This window comes from Chiloscyllium punctatum, chromosome 5, assembly GCF_047496795.1.
Source record: "Chiloscyllium punctatum isolate Juve2018m chromosome 5, sChiPun1.3, whole genome shotgun sequence".
NCBI classification, from domain to species: Eukaryota; Metazoa; Chordata; class Chondrichthyes; order Orectolobiformes; family Hemiscylliidae; genus Chiloscyllium; species Chiloscyllium punctatum.
This window is the reverse complement of record NC_092743.1, coordinates 139,549,438-139,569,699: the sequence shown is the minus strand read 5'-3', so window position 1 is coordinate 139,569,699 and position 20,262 is coordinate 139,549,438. Positions and strand designations below refer to the sequence as shown.

General features: G+C 40.0%; 1 protein-coding gene across 7 annotated transcripts in view; it reads left to right on the top strand.

Moving 5' to 3' along the window:
- The window catches only part of sgk3 (serum/glucocorticoid regulated kinase family member 3), an 85,696-nt gene that overhangs the window by 217 nt on the left and 65,217 nt on the right, over window positions 1–20,262 (top strand). Inside the window, exons 1-2 of one of the 7 annotated variants that reach the window (XM_072571501.1) lie at window positions 55–141; window positions 13,319–13,381. The exons of 1 other annotated variant lie outside the window; for it this stretch is intronic. The gene's annotated coding sequence lies outside the window, so the exon portion shown is untranslated. Of the gene's footprint in view, window positions 1–54; window positions 142–348; window positions 597–13,318; window positions 13,382–20,262 lie in introns of those variants that run through there. 5 more of the 7 variants (XM_072571505.1, XM_072571506.1, XM_072571499.1 and 2 more) reach the window with 5 other exon arrangements.

The following is a 20,262-nucleotide window of genomic DNA, read 5'->3' as shown; positions in this document are numbered from 1 at the left end:
GGGAATTCCCTCACGTTAGAGACTTCATTTAGAAATTCGGGGAAGGAAGAAGCGAAAGTTCTGAAAAACTGGGAGCAGTGGATGGCACCAAAGGTCACCGAGATCATTTCATGTCACAGGGCGGTGTGTAAGTTACACACGGTAAGGTTTAAAGTGTGTGTGAGCGGAGCTGCACAAGTTTGGGATGTTTGTGGGGAGTTTCCACTCTCCGCCCTGTCCAGCAGCAATTCACTGACGCAAATAACCCGTGCGAGAAAGAAACTTTTTCAAAAGTTTCTGTTTATCTGGCTGCAGGTTCCACTACCGGGTTGTGACAGACCAGACATCCCGTTTGGCAACGCTTCAAGCTCAGAGCTAAATATTGAATGAAAATTAAAAAGTGTAGGGACACGGGGCGGTCGGGCGGGGGAGTGTAGTCACGGGCAACTCTGATATCCGGCTGGGTTCAGGCAGGCGATGGGGAGACGCTGGCAGTTCGAGACGTGCATACAGACCCAGAAAGAGAGGGGGTACACGGTTTACAAAGTGTAAACTCCAGCAAACCAATTCCAAACTGGCAGCTGAGGCCGAGAGTTCCGTTTCGGATCAAGGCAGTGGTACGTAATACACCTCCTCAATTCAATGCTCCCTTTATTTAAAAAAAAAGGAAAGTTCAGTCCACAGCCGTGAAGAATCAAATACTTTTAGCAAGTTAAGACCATTTCCAAAATCCAGCTTATCCACCGACGATTCTGAGTCGAATGTCAAATGAATACAGACTCAAAGTTCAGTTGGTATCTGCTTATTATAATGTGGGGAAATGAAATAGAGTTGGTGTATTTTTAAAAACTAACAATTGCATAATATTCCAAAGATAAGTTAACAACAGTAGCCAAAGTGACAAACAATTACGGTAGTTGATTTTTTTTTGTCAATATATTTTATACTAAATCACCATCACATGTTGCTGAAGTATTTCACAGTTTATCTTATGATTTAGAAAAAAAAACCACAGCAGCGATACAAATTCTGGTCTGTATTAGTGAACTGGTTTGAACACTGGTCACCTTTTTATTTTGCTTTATTTGAATGGTCTTAATTTGGAACGCCTCTGCAAATGTCTATTTATGTCGATGTTTGATCTACCTGAATCAGAAAATACAGCATTGCAATGAAAAGTTCACTAGGGAAAAACGTTCCATTTCTATCAAGTTATTGCTGCCTGCGGATTCCCCTTTTGCCTGGATGCGAAAGGGGGGAATAATTCTGGTTATCAATCTCTAGGTAACTAACATCGTTCTTTCTAACTCCTTAGTGAAAATATTGTGTTTGTAATGAAATACAGTGGGGTACTAGGCGAAAGTGAGGACTGCAGATGCTGGAGATTACAATGGGGCTGGAAAAGCACAGCAGGTCAGGCAGCATCTGAGGAGCAGGAGAATAGACACTTCGGGCAAAAGGCCTTCGTCAGGAAGAGCTTTATAGTGGGGGACTGACTGCCTGACACCAAAGGTATAAAAAAAGTGACATATAAAAAGGTGGAATAAATAATGACATGTGTTCATTCATATTTACTTACTACCTTTAACATGTTTCCCAAAGAGCTTCATAGAACCATTAAAAAGTATAGCAATGGCACAGGAGGATATGTAGGGTCATATATTTAAATACTTGGTCCTGGAGGTCTTCAACTGTGTCTACAAGGAGCAAAGTGAGATGGAGAAATGTAGGGAGAGAATCCCAGAGCTTCATTGGGGGGCAGGCATCCTGCTAAGGTACACTAACCAATGGTGTCACAATTAAAATTGGTAACACATGAGAGGCCAGAGTCAGCAACATACATTGGGGTTGAGGAGATTAGAGACTGGTTCGGGCAAAACCATGAAGGGATTTGAAGAGAGGGCCTGCTGCAGGTTAAAACACAGGTGACAGAGTTTCGGCTGATCTCCAGTTCAAACAGAAGGTGGAACGTAGTTGAGTCTGCAGGTAATGAAGGAATCAATGAGGATTTAGCAGCAGATGAGCTGAGCCAACAGTGAAATTGAATAATGTCACAGGAGTGAAAATAAGTGGCACAGAAAGGAGTTTAGAAACTCATTTTGGGATGGAATCTTTTAAGATTTTATTCTGGCAGGATTAACATTAGTTTGCAACCTTCAGTGGATGTCAGGATACTGAACAACTAGATTTTGCTTTGCTTTTAAAGCTATAGAAATTAGATTTCAAATTAGAATGTTCTCTAATCTTGCTCTAAATGGAAAGAGTGACTACCACTGCTTTGGAAGTAAATGAACAGCATTCAAAATAATATTTTAGATTACCTTTAGCTTAATGCATTACTTAGCTAAAGAAACCAAACAGATTTTGGAATTGTTAACAGTTGTTTTACAGCTCCAGTAGAGTTTTAACAGTCTATAATTGCACTTTGGCTCGTACTGTTAGCTAATGGCATTGGGCAGTCAGGGTACTAGAGAGAGCATTACAATCCAGTGTTCCCATTCTTGATCATAAGGTTTCCTATCTCAACTACCCTGTCAGGCAGTGCATTCTACATCCCTTCCACCCTCCAATCCCCTCTAAACCTCGTGCCTTTCACATTAAAATTATCTTGTTATTGACCTTTCAATGAAGGGGAACAGCTGCTTTCTATCACCCTGTCCATGCCCCTCAATCATAGTTACTTCTAATGTGTCCCCTCTCTGCCTTTGTGTGCTAAGGAGAATACCTGAGTCTATCCAGCCTCTCTTCATAGCTAAATTGCTCCATCTAAGGCAACATCCTGGTGAATCTTCTCTGTACCCCCTCCAGTGCAATCATGTCAATTCTACATGACTACAATAGAACTGCACAAGTACTCCAGCTGTGGTCTAACCAAAGCTCTGTAAATTCCAAAAAAACCTCCCTGCTCTTATCATCTATGCCACAACTGATAAAGGCAAGTGTTCCATTTGCTTTCTTAACCTATTAACCTATTCTGTCAACTTCAGGAATCTGTGGACAAACACCCCATGACCCCTGCATTCCTCTGAGCTTTCTAGTGTCCTGCCATTCATTGAATATTCCCTTATCTTGTTACTTCTCCCAAGATTCATCACTTACCAGGGCGAAATTCCATCTGCCGGTTTGATCAATCTGTCTAAATCTTCCGGTAACCTCTTCCACACTGTCAACCACCCGGCTAATCTTCATTTTATCTACAGACCTACTCATCAGACCTCACACCATTCTCATCTAGATCCATTACGTATATTACAAACAATAAGGGACCCAGTATTAATCCTTGTGGTACGACACTGGACACCAGCCCCCAATCACAAACAATCTAGTACTATCGCTCTCTGACTGTTACCACTGGCCTAATTTTGGATCCAATTTGCAAAGGTACCCTGCATTAATACATTTAAGTTATCAAAATTCAATTATTCATTCAGATACAAATCCTTGGATATCTTTTTTTCTCTCTGTCTTAATTATTTTGAACTCAGTAAATATTGACAGAATGGAATTAGGCTTAATATGGAAAATATTTTAATTATTTAAATTACAAATTTTTTAAGGGTGACTCCATGGTTTGTTTTTTTTTGGTGAGTGCCATGCAGTTTGCTTGAAAAAATAAGCTGTGCTGTTTAGTTGTGGTATTCAGTTTCCAACGTTAAATGTTTAGTTGGATGTTTTCACATACATAGCCAGTCTGACTGCCACGAGGTATGAAGTCAGAGCTTCCACTCATCACTATAGATGAGACAGATGTTAAATAATGTCATACCCAGGCAAAACCAAAAGGAATAGGTTTCATTTTTGAGCATTACATTCACAAGTTCTACACAAATAACTCTTTTAAGTTCTGCATCTTCTGTAAAGCAGTGGGATAAGCAAATCCAGATTTTTATTTTTTTTAATGCTTTCTCATCATGCACAACTTCACTGTCTTAATCACATCCTCCTTCACCATCACATCTCTGACTCGAACAGTTTGCATCCAACTTTCAAGGCAGTACAATGTTTTGTTTTGGTTAGTGGGTTGTTCATGGGGTGACATCTTAAGGTCAAATACTTGAAAATGACAGACGTATGCAGTAAGCCCCCACAACATAGGAAAACAGAAGATTTTGAGGTTAATATTTTAACAGGAATAATTGAAATTTTCTGATGTGTGTGACTTCAAAAAAAAATTGAACTTGAAGCATCATTTTTTAAACTCTAGCTTCCTCCACAATTTCAGAAAGCGTTATTCCAATAACGTCAAGCACATGAAACTTGGTGTGTAGGAAGTTTGAATAAATTTAAAGCATCCACTCCCTCCACCACCAATGCTCAGTCACAGCAGTGTGTACTATCTACAAGATGCACTGCAGAAATTCACCAAAGATCCTCAGACCGTTCCTTTCAAACCCACAGCCACTTCCATCTAGAAGGACAAGTGCAGCAGAAACATGGGAATACCACCACCTGCATTATTCAAGAATTGAGTTCTTCAAGGAAATGATTCTTGTATGATGAAAAATTATGTTGTTTATGTAGTGATTTCCAAATGTTTAACTTTTTCAATAACGGTTCCCTAAATTTTTAAGACAGATGTGGTTTGTATGAATAGGCTTCATGTTGGGATTATTATACTTTTATTAATGATTTTGGTAAGGCTGTAAATAGTTGCATTCTTTAAATCATTGTGACATTAAATGTAATGCATGATAACAATTTTAATCAAATTAGTAGGTTGCCAATTTCGGCAAGTTTTTAATTGTGGTATGGCAGCATTTTTTAAATGTAATGCTAATTATTTGGGATTGAGAAGCTTCAGGCTTTTAATACCTTGGTAGTTAGTGTTTCAAGAAAGAGAAGTGGGGGAATTGATGTTCCCACCATGTAATAGAGAAATTCAGACTTGAGAAGAGTGACAAAATGGTTAACACTGCTGCCTCACTGTACCAGGAATCTGGGTTCGACTTCAGCCTCTGGCGACTGTATGGAGTTTGCTCATTCTCCCTGTGTCTGCGTGCGTTTCCTCTGGATGCTCCAGTTTCCACCCACAATCCAAAGATTCGATGGATTGGCCATGCTAAATTCTCCGTGGTGTCCAGGGATGCGCAGGTTAGGTGGGTTAACGATGGCAAATGTGGAATTCCAGGCATAAGATGAGATGCTCTTTTGAAGGGTCAGTGCAAACTCTAAACTGAATGGCCTTTATGTGCACAGTAGGGATCAATGAGTCTGAGTTACACCAACATGATACCCAGTTTAAAGTTCTTTGTTATGGCACAAGCTGCAAAGTTGACAACTGTTTTGAAACATTCTCTCCTACAGTGGAGCAAGGGACTATTGGTGATACGGCAAGTGGGATTCAGTGGATCAGTGAAGTGGGCCCAGTGACCGAGATGGTGCTTAAAATGGAGTCACCCGTACATTAATGGGAGAGGTAGTGAAGGTTTCCCCTGAGGCTAGGTGCCAGCAAGGACAGGGTCAGAAAAACTGATATTCTGAACTTACTTTTATTTTTGTAATTTATTTCTATGACCTATAATGTTGATCTAATTTAGTTTGCTTTTCTAAATTTTTTTTTTTTGTTTCCTAAGAATTTGACTTTAAGTATCTGTACCTAGGTACCTTTATACCTAAGATGGCACTGTAATGGGGTGACTGTCGACTTTTCATTGTACTCAAATGAGTACATGTGACAAAGTTAATTCAATTGAAGACAGCATGATTGAAGCATTAGTCTGTAGCTAAATAGTGTATAATATGATAGGACTAGAGCATGTCTGTAAAACTTGTAGGCAGCAAATTAAGTTAGATAGGAAATTTCTGGAACAGATTATAGAAACATGCAATGTGCATTGATTTACCACAGCCCTTTGAAAGGGAACTTCAAACTTCTCGACTGAAAATTTCTATTTGTAGACAGTAAGTTGCTAGTTTGCTGTAAATGAGGAATTGAATATTTGTGGTCTTCTAAAGTCACGCTTGATTGTCTTTGGAAGTCAAAGAAGAATTTTCCAGCAACTCTCCTGAGTCGGCTATAGGGTTCTATTGTTTTTATTTTGCTCGTTCCGTATGACTCCGTTCTTTGAACGCAGATCGTTGGGATATGTGATTGCAGCATTGTTTGAATGGGGCAGGTACTTTGGACCTGATCTCTTCCTAGCCCATGATAAGTTTTGTTCAGTGTTTGTTTCATTTGATAAATACAGAGAAGGATTTTGGATTTATGGAATCATCTCCTTTCTTTAGTTAACTTGTTCTGGTGTTTTCACATATCCTTAGAAATATCTTATTGAACTTAATCTACTCAATGCTCTCATGGTTGGTTTATACATTTTCCATAGCTTCACTTTATTATTTTGTGGTTTAATTTTTTTTCTATCTGTTTCCTTTGCTTATATTGTGCCTAAGTACATTGTAGTCATTCTGGATTTGCTTCAAGTTTTTAAAAGTAATTTTATTTTTCTGTCACATTGTACAACCTATCAAGCTATAATTTGAGCTACTAAATTGAGTTTGCATACTCAAAGTTCTGTATAAAGTCTTGACTGAACAGAAATCTGAGAGCTGTCGTGTGTGTGTGTCTTTTCTCTTGATGTCAGTTGCACCTCTTGATGACTGACTGCAAAAGATCAGTGTGGAATAGTACCAAGAAAGTGTTCCTGGTCATTTCTCTGGCTGTTGGAACACCCTACAATCTGTCAATGATGTCAAACTTTTTATAAAGGAACAGTAGAGGAATAATTTTAAATGTATTTGTCATTTGGCTCCTCACTATATTAATTCTTATTTTTCCTTTTGCAATAATTTGGTTAGCTTTTGAACCTACATTATTCTGGGATTTATCCCTGGCATTTCATTAAATCCTTATCATTCTTTGATGTAAACTAGTTCTGCTGGGGCTTCTAATCTACTGCCAACTCTTAAAGGATCTACTTTTATTTAAGTTTTGAAATTCTCATTAATGTGAATAATTTTGTTCTGATAAGCTTTATCAATTTAAACCAATTTTAAAATTCTTCAAGCATCTCAATGTCTCTTTCTCAATAAAATAAGCCTAACTTGTGGTGTTCTTGCAATCTTGATTCTTAAAGGCTTTTTGGAGTCTTTGTTGCTCTAAATGTACCTTAAGGAGAAAAATTTTAAAAAAGGACATGAAGGGCAACATTTTTACACAGAGTGGTTTGTGTGCTTAATGAACTGCCAGAGGAAGTTGTGGAAGCAGCTACAGTTGGATTCCTGCTTTTTAATCTTCCTAGCACATTCAAATATGCTTTTGGGATGTTGATGTTTTTCGTCTGGTTCCATCTGTGCAAAACTGACCTTCCAGAAGTTAAACTTAAATGGATATAAAGGCTAAGCAGTTTAAATGTTCAAATTATGTCAGATAATTTAAAATGTCCAGGCAATTCAAGAGACTTTATGGGTACTTGTTAATCCACTTACCACTGATTAGGAATTGTACGTCAAACCCAAGCATTGCCTTTCCCAGATTTTCAGGTAATATTATATTTGTAGTTTCAAAAAGATTTTGACAAGTGGTACACACGTACTTCAAAATATAACATGTATGTTGATGAAATATTGAGATGTATAATTTAATGGAAACATTCGTTTACATTTCACATGTAATATCTGATGCTCTGTAGTATTTCTCAAGTGATCCAAGCAGACTAAAATTTAGACAATCCTAAATTAATCTGGCTTTTAGTGTTGGATGAGCAAGGATGGCTGAGCTTTTCGGGGTACTCTCTGTGCTTTGAGTAATGGTGAGAGGCCTTGCAATGCAAGATGGGAAAAACACTGGTATAATTGCTAGACTATATTAATCCAGATGTAATGTCCTGGGGACCTGGGTTCAAATCCTGCCAAGGCAGAAGGTGAAATTTGGATTCAGGTTTTTTTTAATAAAAAATTTGGAATTAAGACTCCAATGATCATGATACTATTATTAATTGCCAGAAAAAAGACACTTGGTTTGCTAATGTCTTTTAGGAATGGAAACTTTCCTCTTGCCTCACCTGCTCTACATGACTCAAGACCCAAGCAATATGATTGTTTCTTAACTGCCCAATTGGTAATCAACGCAGCTACTGATGCTCACACCTTGTAAATTTTCTTTTTAATTCAATGATTTGGTTTGACAGCTAATTTCTTTGTTATAGCTTTTGTGCTAAAGTTCCAAAGTAAACTTTTATTCACAAGGTCCGGTTTTTAAAGTCTATAGTATTACCAAGCTGACACCTAATGTTCTTGTATTACAAAGTCCTCATTGTGCTATGTCCAACTTTCTAGTAAAGGACGACGCTCCCCTTATGTAGATGCAATGTCCAAAAAATTAAGTGTTTCAAGGTACAGTTTGAACACAAAGTAAAAGCATGACTCCACAAGGAAGGGGAGTAACATTTTAACATGTGGTACTCTTGTCTACCACTTGATGATTTCAAGAGGCACTGACCAGTGTCCTTACATCTTGGATGTTTGGATCGGTGGAATTAGAAAAGAGTAAAACCCATAAAAGTTTGGTTAGAATGTAATATTATTCTTTTTATTCATGGTTTGTGGGCATCACTAGCAATGCCAACATTTGCTCTTGAGCAAGTAATTGTGAGCTACTGTTTTAATCCACTGCAGTCCATTTGATGTAAGTCTACCTATGATTTCATTTGAGATTTCCGGGCTCTTGACCCAACAATACACAATGAAGAGTGATGTACTTCCAAGTCAGGAGGGTGTGTGGGGCTTGGAGGAGAACTTGCACCTGGTAGAGTTCCCATAAATCTGTCTTTGCCCTTCCTGCTGGTAGTGGTTGTGCACTTAGAAGGTGCTGTCTAAGAATTTTTGCTTAGCAGAGTGCTGCTACCTCTGCATGGTCTGACCTGCTAATGGGACAGGATGTACCCAGAGATGGTGATCATATTGCCTGGGACAGTGTGTAAAATACGATTCTATGAGTATGACTACATCAGACTGTTGCTTGACTAGTCAGTGAGACAGCTATCCACTTTAGCGCTGACCCCCAGATGTAAGTTAGGAGGACTTTGCCGGGTTGACAGGGCTAAGTTTGAGTGTTCTGGTTTAATTCCTTTCTTTCTCCCTAAAGACTTCATAACAGTTTGCAAATAAAAGGGTTGCTAGGCCACTTCAGAAGGCAGTTAAGAGTCAATGCAGTGCTGTGGATCTACAGTAACTTGAAGCCCAGATAAGGATGACTGTTTTCCTTTCTTTAACAACGTTCGTGAACCAGGTGGGTTTTTGTGGCATAGCAAAGTAGGAATATAGAAAACCTGCACATCAGTAGGCCACTTGACCCTTCAAGCCTGTTTCATCTTCAATATGGTTATGGTTGATAATCTAACTCTGTTCCCTGTTCCTCCTTTCTCCACATACCTTTTGATCCCTTTTGCCCTCAGAACTATATCTAACTCCTTGAGAACATTCACTGTTTTAGTCTCAACTGCTTTTTGTGGGAGAGAATTCTACAGACTGTAACCTCTAGCTCTGGACTCCCTGGTCATCAGAAACATCCGTCATTTACTATATTTAGTTCCTATTCAAATTTGATAAGTTTGAGATTCCTTCTCATTCTTCTAAACTGGTGAATATCAACGAGGTAAAAACAATGACTGCAGATGCTGGAAACCAGATTCTGGATTAGTGGTGCTGGAAGAGCACAACTACTTGGATGCTGCCTGAACTGCTGTGCTCTTCCAGCACCACTAATCCAGAATCTGGTGAATATCATCCTAACCAACTAAATCTCTCCTCATACTGATCCTTGGGATGGCAGGATGGATATCTGGTAAACCTTTACTGCACACCCTCCATAGCCAGAATATTCTATCCCCAATAAGGAAACCAAAAATGTGCACACTACTCCAGGTGTGGTCTCACCAAGGTCAAAAGCAGCAAGACATCCGTGCTGCTCTACTTGAATGCTCTCCCCCTGTAAAGACCAACAAACCATTTGCCGCCTTTACTGTCTGCTGTATCTATGTGCCTACTGATAGTGACTGCTTGGCGAGGACATGCAGGTCTCATTTCACCTCCTCCTTTCCCAATCTGTTCCCATTCCGATAACCTTCCTTTCTGTTTTTTGCTACCAGAGTGGATAACCTCCCATTTATCCACATTAAAATTTATCTACCTTGCATTTTCCACTCATTCACCTTGTCCAAATCGCTGTTTTTGCAGCCTCCTCAAGGTTTATCTTCTCACCCAGCTTTGTGTCTTCTGCAAACACTGAGATATTGTGATACACTTATTTCTGCAGTAGCCCACTAGTCTCTGGCAGACTGGTGTAGCAGGCAGTCAGTCAGTCTCTATTAATGTTAGTACACCACCTCCAATCCCATTGGCTTTAATTTTGCATGCTAATCTCTTAAGTGCTTTTCTTTTTATCGAAAGCCTTCTGAAAGTCCAGGTAAACCACCGACACCAGATTCCAACTCTCCTAGTTAATCCTCGACATATTCCAGAGGATTTGTCAAGTGTAATTTCCCTTCTGTAACTCCAAGCTGACTCTGTCTGGCCTTGTCACTTTTCCCAAGTAAAAGCAAAATACTGTGGATGCTGGGAAACAAATAAGAGAATGCTGGAGAAACTCAGCAGGTCTGGCAGTATCTGTGGAGAGAGGAACAGAGTTTTAATGTTTTGAATTCAGTAATACTCTCCAGAATGTTTTGAAGATTCATGTTAAACTTGCAACAGTAAAACTGTTGTCTTCTCTCCACAGGCTACCAGACCTGCTGAGTTTCTCCAGCATTCTTTGTGTTTGTTACTGTTTGCCAAGTGTTCTGCTATTAAATCTTTCATAATGGGCTTAAAATTTTCCCTATGACCAATGTCTGGCTAACAGGTCTATGATTCTCTTTTCTCTCTACCTCCTGTTTTAAGCAGTGGAGTTACGTTAGCTACCCTTCAATCCATAGGAACTATTCCAGAATCGATATCATCTTAAAAGATGACCATGACTATTTTGGGCCACTTTCCTAAGTACTCTGGGATGTAGATTTTTGGGCCTGGAGCTTAATGGTTTTTAATTCATCAATTTCACCAAACCGTCTTCCCACTAATATTGATTTCCTTCAGTTTCTCCCTCACTGTGTTTCCAAAATTGAAGAAGACATTTAAAAAACACAAAGAACTGTGGATGCTGAAAATATGAAACAAATAGAGATTGCTGGTGAACCTCAGCAGGTCTGGCAACATCCATGTAGAAAAAGCAGAGTCCACGTTACGAGACCTGCGACTCTTCTTCAGAATTATCAGCAGCAAGACATGGATTGGATGGATATAAGTTTTGCACACCTGTTCTGGAAGAACTTACCTGTCACTTCTCCACTTTTTTGACCAGGGTTTTGAATTGATGCTACTGATTACAATTTTAGATACCTCTTCAAAATGCATTAATTTTAAAAAAAAACTCATTCTCAGCAGTTATGTGGAATGCAAAGTCTGGAAGACTAATTGGAATCAGCAGAACTTAATGGATTAGAATTAAACTCTGTTCTTGCCAATAGTATGTTTTTTTTATCTCTCTGTATCACGAGCGTAGTATTTATTGATTCCCATATTAACTGCTGTTATTCATTTTTATGTCGGTATTGCAGTGGAAGACTTAACTGTTGGAATGCAAAAATGTGCGATGATCAGTGCTTTAGATTCAGAAGCTCTTTGCAGAGAGAGAGATTCATTCTGTGGAGCCATCATCAAGTCTCACCCAAAGAAGAGATTATGCCATCTTTTTGAATAATAACTCTTTAGCTATCCATGCCATACTGAAAATCATGATTCACCTCCAACTACATTTTCTACTTGTTACCCAGGTATTAAACATGGAACAATACAGCACAGGAACAGGCCCTTCAACCCACCATATCACCACTGTAAATTAATCCCATCTGCCTGCACATGTTCCATATCTCTCTGTTCCCTGCCTGTTCACGTATCTATCTAAATGCCTCTTAAATGTTGCTATTGTGTCTCTTTCTACTATCTCTCCTGGCAGAGTGTTCCAGGCACCACCACCCTCTGCGTATTTTAAAAAAATACTTGCTTCGCACATCTCCTTTAAACATTTCCACCCCACCTTAAACCTATGCCCTCTAGCTTTTGACATCTTCAGCCTGGGAGAAAGATGCTGACTATTTACCCTATCCATGCCTCTCATAATTGTATATACAATTATATCAGGTTGCCCCTCAGCCTCCGACACTTGAATGAAAATAATCCAAGTTTGTCCACCCTCTCCAAATAGCTTTTGTAACCTTTCCAGAATCTCCACATCATTCCTATAATGTGGCTATAGAAGTGCACATAATAGTCCAAATGTGGCTTAGTGAAAGTTTTATACAGCTGACTCAACAATTTTTACACTCTGTATCCTGACCAATGAAGGCAAGCATGCCATATGCTTTCTTTACCACCACATCCACTTGTGTTGTCACTTTCAGGAAGCTATGGACTTGCACTCCAAGATCCCTCTGGATATCAATGAGGGCCTGCCATATACTATATACTTTCCTCTTGCCTTTAATCTCCCAAAATGCATCACCAACGCTTGCTCAGATTAAACTCCATCTGCCATTTCCCTGCCCAACTTTCCAACTGATCTATATCCTGCTGTATCCTTTTAACAACCTTCCTCACTGTTCACAACTCCATCAATTTTCATGTGATCTGCAAATGTACTAACTGTATATAGGAAGTACCAGCACTGATCACTGATCCTTGTGGGACACCACTGGTCATGGGCCAAAAAACAACCGTCCACAACTACCCCCCCCACCTGTCCTCTATGACCGAGCCAATTTTGTATCCAACTTGTCAACTCCAGTTGGATCCCATATGATTTAATCTCCTGGACTAATCTACCAGGAGAGACCTTATCAAATGCTAATGTTTTGTCATTTTGTGATACAGTGTAATATAAATTTCAATTTGTTTGATTTTCTTCACATGATCGTAACATGAGTTCTTAATACAAACAGTCAATTCCAAGCTTTGTTCCTTCTATGCAAAGAAAGGAAAATGCAGAGACCTCTCTTTCAATTCTCTCGTTTTGAACTTGTGCAAATGCTATCATTTATATATAAAAAAAAAGAGAGATTGTATTCGGAATACAATTATCAGGAATGAGACTAGGCCCGAGAAAACTGAGAAAAGGGAACGACAAGAAGTGAAACAGCCTCTGACAGTCCTGCATCAGTTTCCAATTTAAAATTACTAAATGGTTTCTGTTCTTTTTCATAAATGAAGAAATAGCTCAAAATAAGTTGTGGGTAGTGTTGAAAACAATGTGCGTCATCAAAATATGAGGTTGAGTCTGCTCTAAAACAAATTTAACTTTATTTCTAAGATTCTAACAGCTGGAACATTCCGAGCCACACAGATTCAGGAGAATTTCTACGAAGTAAATTCAGTAAGTATTGTAACAATATTATTGTTCTCATTCTTTCTTGTTATGAAACTTAAGGCACATTATGACTTGGACTGTTCCATGGGCTGCTTCCCCAAAAGCTGTAAAATTTAAAGATTCATAAAAGTGGAAACCGCAGCCAAGTCTCAGTCTCTGAGACTGTTCACAATTAAAGTATTTGACAGCATAAATGCCAGGAGACAGTTTATAGGTGTTAGGGTCTTAGAATCCATATTACAACAGTTCTACAAAAATGAATTTTGTAACTGTTGAATGATTAGTCCGAGGCATCCCAAAGTGGGAGTCAAGACTCCAGTGGGTCTGCAAGCTGAGATTTTAGGGATCACCAGCTGTCGGCTGCAAACGGTGGCATGGAGCTCCAGTGAAATTACTGCAACGGTGCTTTGGCACTGTGGGCACACACTCTTGCAGCTCTTCGCACCTCTGCAAAGCTGTCTTGGGTCTTTCCCACTCCCCCTCCCATTCTTATTGGTCTCACTAAGGGAATGTGACAGTCTTGAGAACTTGAAACAGGGTCATAGTGGGAAAACATTTATGAAATGACTAGGCGAGTATTTTCTAAAGATGTTAGACAGGAACTAAAATGTTAGTATTCACTATATCATAGTGATAGTAGAAGTATTAGAGAAAATTAAACTCAACAAAATGGCAAATGTATTGAATTGAAATGTTCATTTGAAATGAATAGAATTGAGGGCTTTTGTTTAGTTTGCAGGATGTGAATGTTGTTGGCTCGGCAATGGCTTGAAATTTCAAGCTTGTAACGAAACAATGTAATTTCAAGTCAGGATAGTGTGTTTCATGGAGGGAACCTTGCTGATAGTGTTACGATGCTTCTACTGCCTTGGTTCTTCTGGCTGGTAGAGGTAATAGATTTGGAAGTGGGTTTCTCAGTGCAATTTGTAGGTTGTGCATGCCACTTCCACTGTGCATCAGTGATTAATGGCATGCATATTGGAGGCGATTGGGCTGCTTTGTCCTGGATGGTGTCAAATCTCTTGCATGTTATTGGAGTTGTATTCATCCAGACAAGCTGAGTGTGTTCCATCAAATTCCTGACTTGTGCCTTGGCGATGGTGGAGTCAAAAAGGTGAGATAAGCACTTCAGCATTCTGAGTTTGCACCTGGTTCTTGCAGCCATAGTATTTTCATGGCTGGTCCAGTTTGTTTTCTGGTTAGTGGTACTGTCCAGTAGTTTGAGAGTGGAGGACTCAAAGATGTTAATACCAAGGGATGTCGGGGGAAGTTTCTCCAGCATATTTTTGTTTTTATTACCAATCTCCAGCATCCTCAGTATTTTACCCTTGTTTTGATAACTACTCAGCATTTTGTCTTCTTCTTTTGAGGAACCTTCAGGACAATATTGAATTTTTGTTTTTTTTTTTTGTTAATAGGAGGTATTGTAGTCTGGTTAAATAGTCACCTGGATCAGTCTTGAGGACTCTTCACCTGTAAATAAAGGGTGACTTGGTGATGAGATACTGGTGTCTATGGAATTATTTTGGGATGTTTCTCCTTGTGCAAGAGTCTACGACCAGTGGACATAGTCTCAGAATAAAGGAGAAAGCACTAGAATGGTCCAGGTGGAGTAAACAAAAGCGTGGGTCAGGGTTTCAGTAGCAAATGTGTTGTGGGAGAGTACAACCTGCTCTGAAGTGGAAGAAAGGGACTTGCTGATAGGAAGGATCCAGGTCCAGAAATTTTCCTCCAGGTCATATAATACATAAAGGTTGCCAGCAATTATGATCAGCATGAAACAGCAGCTGGAGTGGGGAATGGAACTGGTGACTCAGGAATGGAATTTCTGTCTGGTGTTTGAAAATCCAAAGGCAAAGGATAACTTGAAAAGCGTGGTGGTGAGATAAACCAGCCTGTTGACAGTATACATGTGGATATTGTATCTTTTAATTTTGAGGCAGCATATTGTTGAGAAATAAAGGGGCAAAAGATAAATCTCTGGGGTCCCCATCGTCCTTTTGCAGAGAATTCTCTGGCTGTTAAGCATGGAACCTAGGTGAAAGCTGAGTGCCAGACAATGGATGGAGTTGGGATTAGTGTGGTGCTGGAAAGCCATAGCAGGTCAGGCAGCATCCAAGGAGCAGGAAAATTGATGTTTTGGGCAAAAGCCCTTCAACAGGAATGAGGCAGGGAGTCTCCAGGGTGGAGAGAGTTGGTGGTGTTAGCACAGCTGAATGCAGCAGAGAGATTGTGAGGATGTCTGGGGTAATACAGCAACAGATTGTATGTCTTTATTTGTCATCCTTAATGAAGTAAAATATCTCCAAGGCTCTTCATTGAATCTCAAATGGAGGCCTTTTTATCTTATTTTTGTCTACACTGGTTCTTCAAATTGGCATTTTGTCAGATGCCCTTCTCCTATACCTCCCTGCACCACATCCAAACCTGCCTTGCCACTTTTAAAGGCTTATATATATGTACACTTGTGTTCTTCTGCTCCTCCACTCCCTTTAGAATTGCACCCTTGATATCGTTTCACTATGTCCTTCCCACCAAATGTATCAAATGTAATTAAGGACAAAAGGGTAACTAGGGAGAGAATAGGGCCCCTCAAAGATCAGCAAGGCAGACTTTGTGTGGAGCAGCAGAAAATGGGGGAGACACTAAATGAGTATTTTGCATCAGTATTTACTGTGGAAAAGGATATGGAAGATATAGACTATAGGGAAATAGATGGTGACCCCTTGCAAAATGTCCATATTACAGAGGAGGAAGTGCTGGATGTCTTGAAATGCACAAAGGTGGATAATTCCCCAGGACCTGATCAGGTGTACCAGAGAACTCTGGGAAGCTAGAGAAGTGATTGCTGGGCCTCTTGCTGAGATATTTGTATCATGGATAGTCACAGGTGAGGTGCCAGAAGAATGGAGGTTGGCCAATGTGGTGCCACTGTTTAAGAAGGGCGGTAAAGACAAGCCAGGGAACCAGTGAACCTGATCTCGGTGGTGGGCAAGTTGTTGAAGGGAGTCCTGAGGGACAGGATGTACATGTATTTGGAAAGGCAAGGACTGATTAGGGATAGTCAACATGGCTTTGTGCGTGGAAAATCATGTCTCACAAACTTGATTAAGCTTTTTGAAGAAGTAACAAAGAAGATTGATGAGGGCAGAGCAGTAGATGTGATCTATATGGACTTCAGTAAAGCGTTCGACAAGGTTCCCCATGGGAGACTGATTTGCAAGGTTAGACCTCACTGAATACAGGGTGAACTAGCCATTTGGATACAGAACTGGCTCAAAGGTAGAAGACGGAGGGTGGTGGTGGAGTGTTGTTTTTCAGACTGGAGGCCTGTAACCAAGTGGAGTGCCACAAGGATCAGTTCTGGGTCCTCTACTTTTTGACATTTACATAAGTGAGTATAAGAGGTACAGTTAGTAAGTTTGCAGATGACACCAAAATTGGAGATGCAGTGGACAGCGAAGAGGGTTACCTCTGATTACAACAGGATCTGGACCAGATGGGCCAATGGGCTGAGAAGTGGCAGATGGAGTTTAATTCAGATTAATGCGAGGTGCTGCATTTTGGGAAAGCAAATCTTAGCAGGACTTATAACACTTCATGGTAAGATCCTAGGGAGTGTTGCTGAACAAAGAGACCTTGGAGTGCAGGTTCATAGCTCCTTGAAAGTGGAGTCGCAGGTAGAAAGGATAATGAAGGAAGCGTTTGGTATGCTTTCCTTTATTGGTCAGAGTATTGAGTACAAGAGTTGGGTAGTCATGTTGCGGCTGTACAGGACATTGGTTAGGCCACACTTGGAATATTGCGTGCAATTCTGGTCTCCTTCTTATCAGAAAGATGTGAAACTTGAAAGGGTTCAGAAAAGATTTACAAGGATGTTGCCAGGGTTGGAGGATTTGAGCTATAGGGAGAGGCTGAATAGGCTGGGGCTGCTTTCCCTGGAGTGTCAGAGGCTGAGGGGTGACCTTATAGAGATTTATAAAATTATGAGGGGCATGGATTGGGTAAATAGGCAAAGTCTTTTCCCTGGGATCAGGAGTCCAGAACCGGAGGGCATAGGTTTAGGGTGAGAGGGGAAAGATATAAAAGAGACCTAAGGGGCAACATTTTCACGCAGAGGGTGGTACATGTGTGTGAAATGGGCTGCCAGAGGATGTGGTGGAGGCTGGTACAATTGCAACATTTCAGAGGATTTGGATGGGTATATGAATAGGAATGTTTTGGGGGGATATGGGTCAGGTGCTGGCAGGTGGGACTAGATTGGGTTGGGATATCTGGCCGGCATGGACGATTGAATGATCTGTTTCCATGCTGTACATCTCTGACTCTGACTCTATAACCGACACTTGTCTGCATTGAACTTCATCTGCTACATATCTGCCCATTCCACCAACTTGTCTATATCCTTTTGGAATTTGACACCATAGTTTCATAGTATACAATGCCCCAAGTTTTTTGATATCATCTGAAAAAATTGAAATTATGCTGAGTCCCTCAAGGTGTAGATTATTTAATACATATAAGGAAAAGCAAGGATTCCAGTGCTAACCCCTGGGATCTCCACTATAAACCTTCCCCCAGCCTGACTATTATTGGGGTTGCCTAACACTTGGCCAATTTAATATTGTGTTGTTACTGTGCTTTTTATTTATTCCATGAGCTCTCAAGTTCCACCTTCACAGGTCTTTTGTACAGCCCTGTGTCAAATTCCTTCTGAAAGTCCACATATTGTACTTAAAAAAAAAAAAAAAAAATTGCCCTAATTAACCCTCATTTTTTTTTTTTACAAAAAAATACTCCAGCAAATTAGTTGAACAAGATGTTCCTGTAAGAATAACAGGCTGGCTCTCCCTATTAACCCATCAATGTGCTCATTGACTTTTTTGCCTGAACTATTGTTTCTCGATGGCTCTCAACAATTCAAGTTGAACTGACTGTCTTAACCTTGTTTTTTTGAAAGAGAGTGTAACATTTGCAATTCTCCAGTCAGAGGACAACTTTGTGTTGAAGGAAGACTGGAAAGTTATTCAGTGCTACAACAACTTCCACACTCTTCTTTGAGAATCCTTGAATGCATCTCATCTGGTTCCTTGTCAACTTTAAGTACAGGCACCCTATTCTATACCCTTTCTCGTGATTGAATTTCCCTCTCTTTCATATGGACTGGGCAGCATCTTTCTCTTTGATAAACTCTGATGCAAAGTATTCATTTAATAAATTGGCTTAGCTTTCTGTCCATATGTAAATCCTGTTTTTGGTTCTATTCACCACCATTTTACTATCTGTATGTCTGTACAAGATTTCAGAATTCCCTTTTACAAGATCTACCAGAATCTTTCCATAATCTGCTTTTGCACCTCTTTATTTGCTCTTTCACCTATCTTTCCCCCCCCCCCCGCCACCATTTTGAATCTTCAATATTCATCATTGTTCTCAATTCAGTTTTCTGACAGTCATTAGAAGCTTTTCCTCTCATCATTTCTACTACTGTTCACATCCAAGGGGCTCCAGATTTTTTTGCCCTATCTTTCCCTGAGAGAGACAATATCTTGATTAGTATGGAATAGTTTTGAAGATGGCTCATGTTTAGCCACCATTTTCCCTGCCAACCTTTGACTCCACTTTATTCACCCAGCTCTATTCTTAACCCAATGATTTTTTTTTTTCCTTATTTCTCTTATTCTGGATTGTTCATTTAACCTTAATCGTTGTTACCCTAGATAACAGCTATAATCCTGACATGTCCTGTCACAGATACTTGGTCTACTTGGCCCAACTCACTCCCCAGAACTGGGTCCTGCAGTACTTTTTTTTTTAATTGGACTGTAAACTGTGAAAAATTCTTCTAAATAGACTCCAGAAACTCTTGCTCTTCACTCTCTGCCCTTTAAATTACGACTATCATAGTCTATGTTAAGAAAAAACACGACACCAGGTTATAATCCAACGGGTTTATTTGGAAACGCTAGTTTTCAGAGTGCTGTTCCTTTACAGGTACCTGATGAAGGAGCAGCACTCCAAAAGCTAGTGCTTCCAAATAAACCTGTTGCACTACAACCTGGCATTGAGTTTTTTAACTTTGTCCACTCAAGTCCAACACTGGCTCCTCCACATCATGGCTACTATCCTAGTCTATATTCAGTTACAGTTCCCCATTATAACTGTCATTTGTTTTGCATCTCTTTCTTTGATTTTCTTGCTAACTTCCTCTGTCCTTTCTGTTAGCTGATGCCCTGTAGCCCACAATGTAACTATCTTCTTTTTTTTAAATGCCTTGAGCCAAATTGATTCTGACCTTGATCCTTTCTCATCTGTTCCTGAAAAACTTACATCCAGGAAGAAGAGTAGAGCTTTAGTCATTGGGGACTCCATAGTTAGGGGACAGATAGGAGGTTCTGTGGGGTCGAGAGACTCACAATTGGTGTTGCCTCCCAGGTGCCAGGGTTAGTAATGTCTCTGTTTTTTTTTAGGGGGGGGATCCTTGAGGGGGAGGGGAGACAGCACCAAATCATGGTTCACATAGGCACCAACGACAGATCCCCACCTTTCTTCGTACCTAAGGCAGGCATTCAGTTTCTCCCGAATAGTCTCATTAACCTTCATTGTACTCCCTCGATAGCCAGAACAGTCTCCTCCGATAAGGAGACCAAACTCTACGTAATTCGACAGGTGTGGTCTCGCCAAGGCCCAGCACATCCCTGCTCCTTTACTTTAATCTTCTCACTATGAAGGCCAGTGTACCATTTGCCACTTCACTACCTGCTACATCTGCATGTGATTGGTGTACAAGGACACCCAGGTCTTGTTATATCTCTCCCCATTTCCCAATTTAAAGCCATTCAGATAACTTTGCTTTTATGTGCTACAGAAGTGAAGAACCTCCCATT